The sequence below is a fragment of the Castor canadensis genome, chromosome 2 (genome assembly GCF_047511655.1).
Source record: "Castor canadensis chromosome 2, mCasCan1.hap1v2, whole genome shotgun sequence".
Lineage (NCBI taxonomy): Eukaryota > Metazoa > Chordata > Mammalia > Rodentia > Castoridae > Castor > Castor canadensis.
Window position 1 is genome coordinate 103,536,201 of NC_133387.1, and position 11,256 is coordinate 103,547,456.

Consider the following 11,256-nt stretch of genomic DNA (forward strand, 5'->3'; position numbering starts at 1 on the left):
TCAGTTTTCCTTTCATGTCCTTTCTTATAGCTGTCATGTGTGATTGTTTGATTTAGTCTCTCCTTTCATGAGTGGCTGGCAAACATTGCAGATGATTCTTAATACAGGGAGGGTTATTCTTGACATTCAGACCAGTTCTTAACAGTCGTCCTCCAGTTTGAGCTGCCAGTTATGCACAAGGTTCTATTCCCATTTGTGTCTGTAAATCAAGATGTTGCACCTGTCCCCACAGGTGAAGTCCTCCAAGCCGAATGACAAGTGTGTCTTCTTTGAAGTGCAGCCGAGGGGAGCAAGTTGGTAGAATTGTTTTAGAATGATTTGCAGATATTTTACCCAAAACTGCAGAAAATTTTTGTGCGTTGTGTACAGAATAAAAAGGCATTGGGAAACCTCTTCATTTTAAAGGATGTCCTTTCCACAAAATTATTAAAAAGTTTATGATTCAGGCTGGAGACTTCTCAAATCAGAATGGGACAGGTGGAGAAAGTATGTATGGTGAACAATTTGAAGATGAAAATTTCTGTTATAAGCATGATCAGAGGGTTTGTTGAACATGGCAAACTCAGCGGCAATCAAAATGGTTCTCAGTTCTTTATCATGGCAGTTCCAATTCCTCATTCGGATTGGAAACGTGGTATTTGGGAAAGTAATTAAAGGAATAGGTGTGGCAAGGATACGGGAAAGTAGAAATGAGAGGTGAAAAACCTGCCAAATTTTGTGTAATTGCAGAATGTGGAGAATTGAAAGAAAGAGATGATCGGGGAATGTTCCCAAAAGATGGCTCTAGTGACAGCCATCCAGATTTCTCTAGGATGCAGATACAGATTTAAAATGTAAATAAAATCTTATTATTAACAAAAGACTTAAAAAACATTGGAAATAGCTTTTTTTTTCAAATCCCAGATCTGGGAGATGACTATTAAAAAATATACAAAGGTTTTAAGATATGTAGATAGTTCAAAGGCTGTTATTGCAAAAACAGATAGATCCACACTGCGGTCTATAGCTCCAAGTCGTATATTGAATATTGGTGCTTGTAAACACAAGATGTCAAGTTGGTAAGGAACAATCGACAGTTGTATGGAGGCTCTTGAAATAAACCCAACAAATACCAAAACACCATACCTCAGAACTCGAGGATGCCAACAATTAAAATAATACGATCAAGTACTGGTTGATCTTTTTTTTTTATTTTTAATTTTTTAAAAATTTTATTATTCATATATGCATACAAGGCTTGGTTCATTTCTCCCCCCAGCCCCCACCCCCTCCCTTACCATCCACTCCGCCCCCTCCTTCTCCCACCTACTCCCTCAATACCCAGCAGAAACTATTTTGCCCTTATTTCTAATTTTGTTGTAGAGAGAGTATAAGCAATAATAGGAAGGAACAAGGGTTTTTGCTGGTTGAGATAAGGATAGCTATACAGGGCATTGACTCACATTGATTTCCTGTGTGTGTGTGTTACCTTCTAGGTTAATTCTTTTTGATCTAACCTTTTCTCTAGTTCCTGGTCCCCTTTTCCTATTGGCCTCAGTTGCTTTTAAGGTATCTGCTTTAGTTTCTCTGCGTTAAGGGCAACAAATGCTAGCTAATTTTTTAGGTGACTTGCCTATCCTCACCCCTCCATTGTGTGCTAAAGCTTTTATCATGTGCTCAAAGTCCAATCCCATTGTTCTGTTTGCCCTTGATCTAATGTCCGCATATGAGGGAGAACATACGATTTTTGGTCTTTTGGGCCAGGCTAACCTCACTCAGAATGATGTTCTCCAATTCCATGCATTTACGAGCGAATGATAACATTTCGTTCTTCTTCATGGCTGCATAAAATTCCATTGTGTATAGATACCACATTTTCTTAATCCATTCGTCAGTGGTGGGGCATCTTGGCTGTTTCCATAACTTGGCTATTGTGAACAGTGCCGCAATAAACATGGGTGTGCAGGTGGCTCTGGAGTAACCTGTGTCACAGTCTTTTGGGTATATCCCCAAGAGTGGTATTGCTGGATCAAATGGTAGATGAATGTCCAGCTTTTTAAGTAGCCTCCAAATTTTTTTCCAGAGTGGTTGTACTAGTCTACATTCCCACCAACAGTGTAAGAAGGTTCCTTTTTCCCCACATCCTCGCCAACACCTGTTGTTGGTGGTGTTGCTGATGATGGCTATTCTAACAGGGGTGAGGTGGAATCTTAGTGTGGTTTTAATTTGCATTTCCTTTATTGCTAGAGATGGTGAGCATTTTTTCATGTGTTTTCTGGCCATTTGAATTTCTTCTTTTGAGAAAGTTCTGTTTAGTTCACTTGCCCATTTCTTTATTGGTTCATTAGTTTTGGGAGAATTTAGTTTTTTAAGTTCCCTATATATTCTGGTTATCAGTCCTTTCTCTGATGTATAGTTGGCAAATATTTTCTCCCACTCTGTGGGTGTTCTCTTCAGTTTAGAGACCATTTCTTTTGATGAACAGAAGCTTTTTAGTTTTATGAGGTCCCATTTATCTATGCTATCTCGTAGTTGCTGTGCTGCTGGGGTTTCGTTGAGCAAGTTCTTACCTATACCTACTAACTCCAGAGTATTTCCTACTCTTTCCTGTATCAACTTTAGAATTTGTGGTCTGATATTAAGATCCTTGATCCATTTTGAGTTAATCTTGGTATAGGGTGATATACATGGATCTAGTTTCAGTTTTTTGCAGACTGCTAACCAGTTTTCCCAGCAGTTTTTGTTGAAAAGGCTGCTATTTCTCCACCGTATATTTTTAGCTCCTTTGTCAAAGACAAGTTGGTTATAGTTGTGTGGCTTCATATGTGGGTCCTCTATTCTGTTCCACTGGTCTTCATGTCTGTTTTTGTGCCAGTACCATGCTGTTTTTAATGCTACTGCTTTGTAATATAGTTTGAAGTCAGGTATTGTGATACCTCCTGCATTGTTCTTTTGACTGAGTATTGCCTTGGCTATTCGTGGCTTCCTGTGTTTCCATATAAATTTCACGGTAGATTTTTCAATCTCTTTAATGAATGTCATTGGAATTTTGATGGGAATTGCATTAAACATGTAGATTACTTTTGGGAGAATAGACATTTTTACTATGTTGATGCTACCAATCCATGAACATGGGAGATCTCTCCACTTTCTATAGTCTTCCTCAATCTCTTTCTTCAGAAGTTTATAGTTTTCCTTGTAGAGGTCATTTACATCTTTTGTTAGGTTTACACCTAGGTATTTGATTTTTTTTGAGGCTATTGTAAATGGAATTATTTTCATGTATTCTTTTTCAGTTTGCTCATTGTTGGTGTATAGAAATGCTAATGATTTTTCTATGTTGATTTTATATCCTGCTACCTTGCTATAGCTATTGATGATGTCTAGAAGCTTCTGAGTAGAGTTTTTTGGGTCTTTAAGGTATAGGATCATGTCATCTGCAAATAGGGATATTTTGACAGTTTCTTTACCTATTTGTAATCCTTTTATTCCTTCTTCTTGCCTAATTGCTCTGGCTAGGAATTCCAGTACTATGTTGAATAGGAGTGGAGATAGTGGGCATCCTTGTCTGGTTCCTGATTTTAGAGGGAATGGTTTCAGTTTTTCTCCGTTAAGTATAATGCTGACTGTAGGTTTGTCATACAAATGGAATTCAGCAGAGAATCCATCAGGTCCTGGACTTTTCATTTTGGGGAGACTCTTGATTGCTGCTTCAATTTCATTTTGTGTTATAGATCTATTCGGGTGATTAATTTCCTCTTGGTTCAGTTTTGGATGATCATATGTGTCTAGAAATCTGTCCATTTCTCTAAGATTTTCAAATTTATTTGAATATAGGTTCTCGAAGTAGTCTCTGATGATTTCCTGGACTTCCATGGTGTTTGTTGTTATCTCCCCTTTTGCATTTCTGATTCTACTAATTTGGGTTTTTTCTCTCCTCATTTTAGTCAGGTTTGCCAGGGGTCTATCGATCTTGTATATTTTTTCAAAGAACCAACTTTTTGTTTCATTAATTCTTTGTATGGTTTTTTTGGTTTCTATTTCGTTGATTTCAGCTCTTATTTTTATTATTTCTCTCCTTCTATTTGTTTTGGGATTTGCTTGTTCTTGTTTTTCTAGGAGTTTGAGATGTATCATTAGGTCATTGATTTGGGATCTTTCAGTCTTTTTAATATATGCACTGATGGCTATAAACTTTCCTCTCAGAACTGCTGTAGCTGTGTCCCTTAGGTTCCAGTAGGTTGTGTTTTCATTTTCATTGACTTCCAGGAACTTTTTAATTTCCTCTTTTATTTCATCGATGATCCATTGTTCATTAAGTAATGAGTTATTTAGTTTCCAGCTGTTTGCATGTTTTTTGTCTTTACTTTTGTTGTTGAGTTCTACTTTTACTGCATTGTGATCAGATAGTATGCATGGTATAATTTCTATTTTCTTATATTTGCTGGGGCTTGCTTTGTGCCCTAGGATATGATCTATTTTGGAGAAGGTTACGTGGGCTGTTAAGAAGAATGTATATTGTGTAGAAGTTGGATAAAATGTTCTATAGACATCAAGTAGGTCCATTTGATCTACTGTATATTTTAGATCTTGGATATCTTTATTGATTTTTTGTTTGAATGACCTATCTATTGATGATAATGGGGTTTTAAAGTCTCCCACAACCACTGTGTTGGCATTAATATTTGCTTTTAGGTCTTTCAGGGTATGTTTGTTGAAATTGGGTGTGTTGACATTGGGTGCATACAGATTGATGATTATTATTTCCTTTTGGTCTATTTCCCCTTTTATCAGTATGGAATGTCCTTCTTTATCTCATTTGATCAATGTAGGTTTGAAGTCTACTTTGTCAGAGATAAGTATTGCTACTCCTGCCTGTTTTTGGGGGCCATTGTCTTGGTAAATCTTCTTCCAGCCTTTCATCCTAAGCCTATGCTTATTTCTGTCCGTGAGATGGGTTTCCTGTAAGCAACAAATTGTTGGATCTTCCTTTTTAATCCATTTCGTCAAGTGGTGCCTTTTGATGGGTGAATTAAGTCTGTTAACATTAAGTGTTAGTACTGATAGGTATGTGGTGATTCCTGTTATTTAGTTGTCTTAGTGTTCGAAGGTTTGATTGTGTGTACCTAAATTGAGGTTACTCTCTACTGTCTTGCTTTTTCTTTTCCTGTGGTTTGGTGCTGCTTGTCTTTTCATGGTTAAGTTGGGTTTCACTTTCTGTGTGCAGAATCCCATGCAGAATCCTTTGTAGTGGTGGCTTTGTGGTCACATATTGTTTTAGTTTCTGCTTATCATGGAAGACTTTTATTGCTCCATCTATTTTGAATGATAGTTTTGCTGGGTAGAGCATTCTGGGGTTGATGTTATTTTCATTCAGTGCCCGGAAGATCTCACCCAAGCTCTTCTTGCTTTTAATGTTTCTGTTGAGAAGTCTGCTGTGATTTTGATGGGTTTACCTTTGTGTGTTACTTGTTTTTTCTCTTTTACAGCCTTCAATATTCTTTCCCTAGTTTCTGAACTTGTTGTTTTAATGATGATATGTTGTGGGGTAGTTCTATTTTGATTTGGTCTGTTTGTTTTCCTGGAGGCCTCTTATATCTTATGGGAATATCTTTCTCTAGATTTCGGAAATTTTCCGTTATTATTTTGTTGAATATATTACACATTCCCTTCACTTGCACCTCTTCTCCTTCTTCGATGCCCATGATTCTCAAGTTTGGTCTTTTGATGGAGTCAGTGAGTTCTTGCATTCTCTTTTCACAGGTCTTGAGTTGTTTAATTAACAGTTCTTTGGTTTTTCCTTTAATTACCATTTCATCTTCAAGTTCTGAGATTCTGTCTTCTGTTTGTTCTATTCTGCTGGATTGGCCTTCCTTTTTGTTTTTCAGTTTTGTGTCGTTCTTTTTTCTGAGGTTTTCCACATCCTGGGTGTTTTCTAAGTAGCACTGAAGGACATCTTCCGTATTCATTCATGCACTCATTCACTTATTCAACATTTACTAAATAGTGATTATGTTGGGTGATAAGTTATGTTTTTTGACAACCATTAAATTATTTCATCTTCTCAGCAGCATCAATTAAAATATGCATCATGCTCCCATTTTTATTTTGAATTAGTGCACATTAATAATGCATCCACATATGTGTATGGTATTCTTTGAAGAAATTCACCTCCTCCATTATACTTCCATTCCACCTTTCTCTTCCCCCTCTTTCAAACAGTGTTTGGTGGGTTTCATGATGCTGTCTTTATATGTATATATGCACCATACCTCCATCCTTTTCACCCTCAGTGTCCTCTCCTTTCCTCTCCCCCTTCTGCAACCCCCCCCAGACAGTCCTCTATATACATTCATGGCCCATTATCATGATAACCACCATCATTTTATGTCTAGGTTTCACAAATGAGCAAGAACATGCAAAATTTGGCTTTTTGAGCTTGGTTTATGTCACTCATCATTATGATATCAAGTTCCACCTATTGTTCTACAAATGACATAATTTTGTTTTTCTTTAAGGTTGAGTAATACCCTTGGGGGTATGTGTGTGTGTGTGATTTTCCTTATCAATCCATCCAGACATTCATTGATCCTTGCACACTACCATTTTACAGACCATGAAACCAAAGTCTAGACAATTTAAATAACAGTCCTTGTCAGAGAGCAAAGAATCTTGCTTACACCAAGAACTGCTGTTCTCAGCCTAATTCCAAAGCACCCCTTTGTTTTTTACTTCACCATGAGGAAAATTAGAGCAAAAAGACTAATTTAGTACCACCAACTCTTCCCTGTTTTTAAAAGTCAAAGATAATTACATAAGGGCACCATAAAGGAGTCAAATTCAGTTTGAGAAAAAATGTAACTCAATGCATGTTAGAAAATTGAATACATGTTATTAAAAAATTGGAAAACTCAAAAGGTATACTTTAAGTGAAAGTGACTGTTTTTAGGAAAAATAAGATGAAGTATTTCTGAGATTAAGAAGAATTTGTAGCAAGTAACTGAGTGTACAACAAAATCAATATTTAAGGTGGGAGATATTTCAGATCCACTGGGATCATTACTTAGCAGACAATAGTTGTGTAATTTCAGAAAAAAACTTTATTTTTCACATAAACAGCTATTTTATATCTTTGTACAATTAAAACATGCCAATTTTAAAAGACAAAATTATCTCCAACAGAAGTCTCAGAATTTTTCAAAACGGATTTTCTGAGGTGGCAGCCATCTCCTACTGGCCGTCTTCACATCTCTCATGAGAACTAAGTTTGTCAAAATAGGACCAAGAAGCACATCCGGCCCAATCAGATCAACGTATCAAAACTAACCATAACTTGTGGAAACCCAGAGGTACTGACACAGAGAAGATTCAAGGACCAATCCTGACATCCAACATTGGTTATGGGAGCAAAAAGAAAACAAAGCTCATGCTGCCCAGTGGCCTCCAGCAAGTTTGGGGCCACAGCATCAAAGTTGGAAGTCACCAAAATACATTGCATCTGTGTAAGAAGATGAGTAATGAAACATACTGAACGCCATTGAATAATGGGGGAATGAGGGAAGGGTAAGGGACAATAATAGAAGGGGTTAATCATATTACAGTACACTGTATTCACAAGTGAGATACCATGACAAAACAATGAAGGACAGGGATGTAAAACAGGTCCTGTTAGGGGGAGGGTACTAGTGAGAGGTGGAGGGTAAGTGAAGAGAGTAAAGGAGGGAGAATATGGCTGATGTACTTTACATACCTGCATAAAAATAGAACAATAAAACTTGTCAAAATCATGGGGGGGATGAGGGAGAATGATGGTACATTGTGATCATCATCCCATTTTCTAGTCCCCAAAATATCTTTTGTTGGGTCCCTGGTATATTAATAAAAGGAATCATTTGAGAGATTCCAATAGTCATTTCACAGAAATTGGATAGAGAGGGAATATTTGAAGTAAGGGATCCTGTGCATAAGAATGTCAGCTCTGTGATTTCCATCAGGAGTGGCCCCCAAAGGTTCATGCAATAATGATTTCATTCCCAGCAAGGCACTTTTGGGCAATGTTGGCACCTTTTAGAAGTGGGGCCTACTGGCATATCTTCAGGTCATTTAGAGGTGTGCTCTGGAAAAGGACTACAGGATCCTGGCCCTTTCTTCTTCCTCTCTAACTTTTTTGGTCACAAGGAGAATGGTTTTGCTTAAACATGTGCTTCTGCCATATACACCACCTCACCACAGATCTAAGGAGGTGGGGCCAATGCACCATGATACACCACCAAACCACAGGCTCAAAAAGGTGGGGTCAATTTACCATGATACACTGCCTCACCACAGGCCCAAAGACATGGAGCCAACCAACCATGAACTGAAACCTCAAAACTGTGAGCCAAAAGAGAACTTTTCTTTTTATGAGTTGATTATCTCAAGGATTTATTTGTTACAGTGATTAAATGTCACTGGCTAACACAGTCAATAAGCTGGCTGAGAAGAATTTTCGGGTTCTAGGGCTTTCTTACTCCTGCTCCCTCCATAAGCCATCACTTAGGTATCTCCAGCTCCTTTTTAAAAGATTTGGTATTCTAAAGTGAGTTGTCTTAAGAATAAATTAAAAACCTATGGCCCTCTAGTAAATCATTTGGGCATCAGGAACACACTCATCACAGGTTAGCATCTATGATTTTATGAAATCAAAATCTCTTATGTTGCGAAAATGCCATCAACTCATGGACACATACTCTAATTCTGAGGGAGCTTGACTATTCCTTCACAAAATAAAACATAGGGGTAACATAAAGGATGAGCTCTTCCTACACGCTATCACAATAACCAGCAACCATCGTAGAGAATCACTGTAAGAGGATTTTCCGAAGTATAATGAAAAATGTGCATAACAGCCAAGCACCGGTGGCTCAAGCCTGTAATCCTAGCTACTCAGGAGGCAGAGATCTGGAGGAATGTGGTTTGAAGCCAGCCTGGGAAAATAGTTCGTGAGACCCTATCTTGAAAAAACCTAACATGGAAAAAGAAGTAGCTCAAGGTGTAGACCCTGAGTTCAAGCCCCAGTACTAGGAAAAAAAAGAAAAAAACCTGAGTATAAAATCAGTGATTCATGTAAGGTCCATTCCAATTATACTGAAACAGTAGCAAAGATTTGATAAAGATAGAAAAAAAAATAAATCAAGTTCAATTTCACAGGATGGCCACTTGGTTGCACTTCCTGCCATCTTTTTCTCTCTGTCCACACTAACTGTATGCATGGTGTCCCAACAGCATTGGTTCTAGACAACAAAATAAAGACCTGTGAATAAAGTAGAACATGGCTCTGGGGCAAATACTATCAGTATGAAAAATATCTGGCTTATGGCATCCACTATAAGACATCCTGGAAGAATTATGGATGTAAATATGGAAGGTGGAAAAATAACACTTATGGATAATACCAGGGACAATGTTTTCATGAGTTAGGTGAAGTGAAAACATTTTAAACAGGGCACAAAGAGCAACACATAGGAAGAGAACAATAAACTTGACCATGTTAAATTAAGAACAGAAGTTCACCAAGACAACAAAAGCCACAAAGTGGGAGAATGTCTTGTGAAAACATCCAACCAGCAAAGACAGCATTGTCTAAAATACAAAACAAACTCTCACAAGTCAATAGTAAAAGCATCCAAAACAACAACAACAACAAAAAGGCATGAGATCTGAACTAATAATATGTCAAATGAAGGAAATATTCAGATCAAAAATAAACTTTACCCACACTTACTCATTAGTCATTAGGAAATGCAAATTAAAATCTTAATGTGCTGCAGCTTTATCCACAGCATGACTAAATTCAAAGACTGACAGTTGCAAATGTTGGCCCAAACTTGGCACAAGGAAAGCTTTCCTGGGCTGTTTAAGAGACATTATGGTGGAACCACCTTCCAAAATCACGATGAGCTTACCTGTTTGAGCTATAACCTTCCACACAATGGTGGGTAGAAGATACTATTTTCAGCATAATTTTTGATTTCCTAACCCTGGGGGAAACTTTATAACTTTAAGTACAGTATTTGCTGTAGAATTTTAGTAGTTAATATTTTCAAATTTAAAAGCTTTGTGTTACCAGGCACCAGTGTCTCAGGACTGTAATCAATCCTAGCTGCTTGGAAAGCTGAGATCAGGAGGATCATGATTCAAGGTCAGTCTGGGAAAATAGTTCATGAGACCTCCATCTCCAAAATAACCACAACAAAATGGAATGGAAGTGTGGTTCAAGTGGTAGAGAGCCTGCTTTATAAACAGGCAATTAGTTCAAATCCCAGTCAAACCCCTAAAAGCTGTGTATTTTATTTTAAAATCTTAGTTTGTTACAACTTTTTATTCTTGATACATAACACATAGTGATTTCTATCTACTGTTTTTTTGTTCTATTTTGAGGGTTTTTAAAAAAAATATGTGAATTATACTGACAATAATTTGTGGATGTCACCTCAACCTTCATTTCCTGGAATGGCTTCAATATGATTATGACATTTTGTTCTTTGCATATGTTTGCTTTGCTAAATGTTTTCTTTTAAATTTGTAGGATAGTTTTTGTATTGTTCTGGTTACTTCTTAAAAAGTTTGTGCTGCCCTCAAAACACAAGTTGGTTATATTTGAACTGGTTCAAAAATTTGAATTTTTTGAGGATTCCAAGATGGCGGCTAAAGGGAGGAAGCAGAAAGCGAGCCTCCTATAGTGAAATCTTGGAAAGATGCTGGAGCCACACTTTTCAGGCATAATCACTGAGAAAAGGCATAACTTTGACCCCTCCACACCTCCAGCCAGCGCAGAGAATCTCCACTTCATGTTAAACGGAGAAACCAGGAGGGCCCCCTGGCCGCCAGTCACCCGCGCCCAGATGGCTTGGGAAGACGCGGACCAGGTGAGCTTCATGGTACTGCAGTACTCCCACAGACAAGCCTGGGCCAGAGCAGCATAGCCCCCTGGACAGACTGACCTCCACCAGAAAATTGTCTTCCTCTTTAATGTTGTCTATTTTTGTCCTGATGGGCTTCAATGGTTCATTTGGCATAGTTTATCTTCATTTTGTTGGAGTCTGGATCTGAGTATCTGTCTTCTTCATTCCCCTCTGGTTCCTGTACTAATTTTTTGCTGTGGGGAAACTGGTTTCCCTGTTTTTTCTGTCTTCCCATCATTGTCTTTGGTGTTGTTACTGTCCCTCTACTGTGTTCTATTAAGTATTTTCTAGATTGTAATAATAATAATGGTAATATTTAGAATGGAAGGATGAG

The 11,256-nt window shown here is 37.7% G+C and overlaps 1 pseudogene; it reads left to right on the plus strand.

Annotated features, from left to right (window-relative positions):
- Positions 1 to 211: 211 nt before the first annotated feature.
- Positions 212 to 1,206, plus strand: LOC109687238 (peptidyl-prolyl cis-trans isomerase D pseudogene; annotated as a pseudogene).
- Positions 1,207 to 11,256: the final 10,050 nt, after the last annotated feature.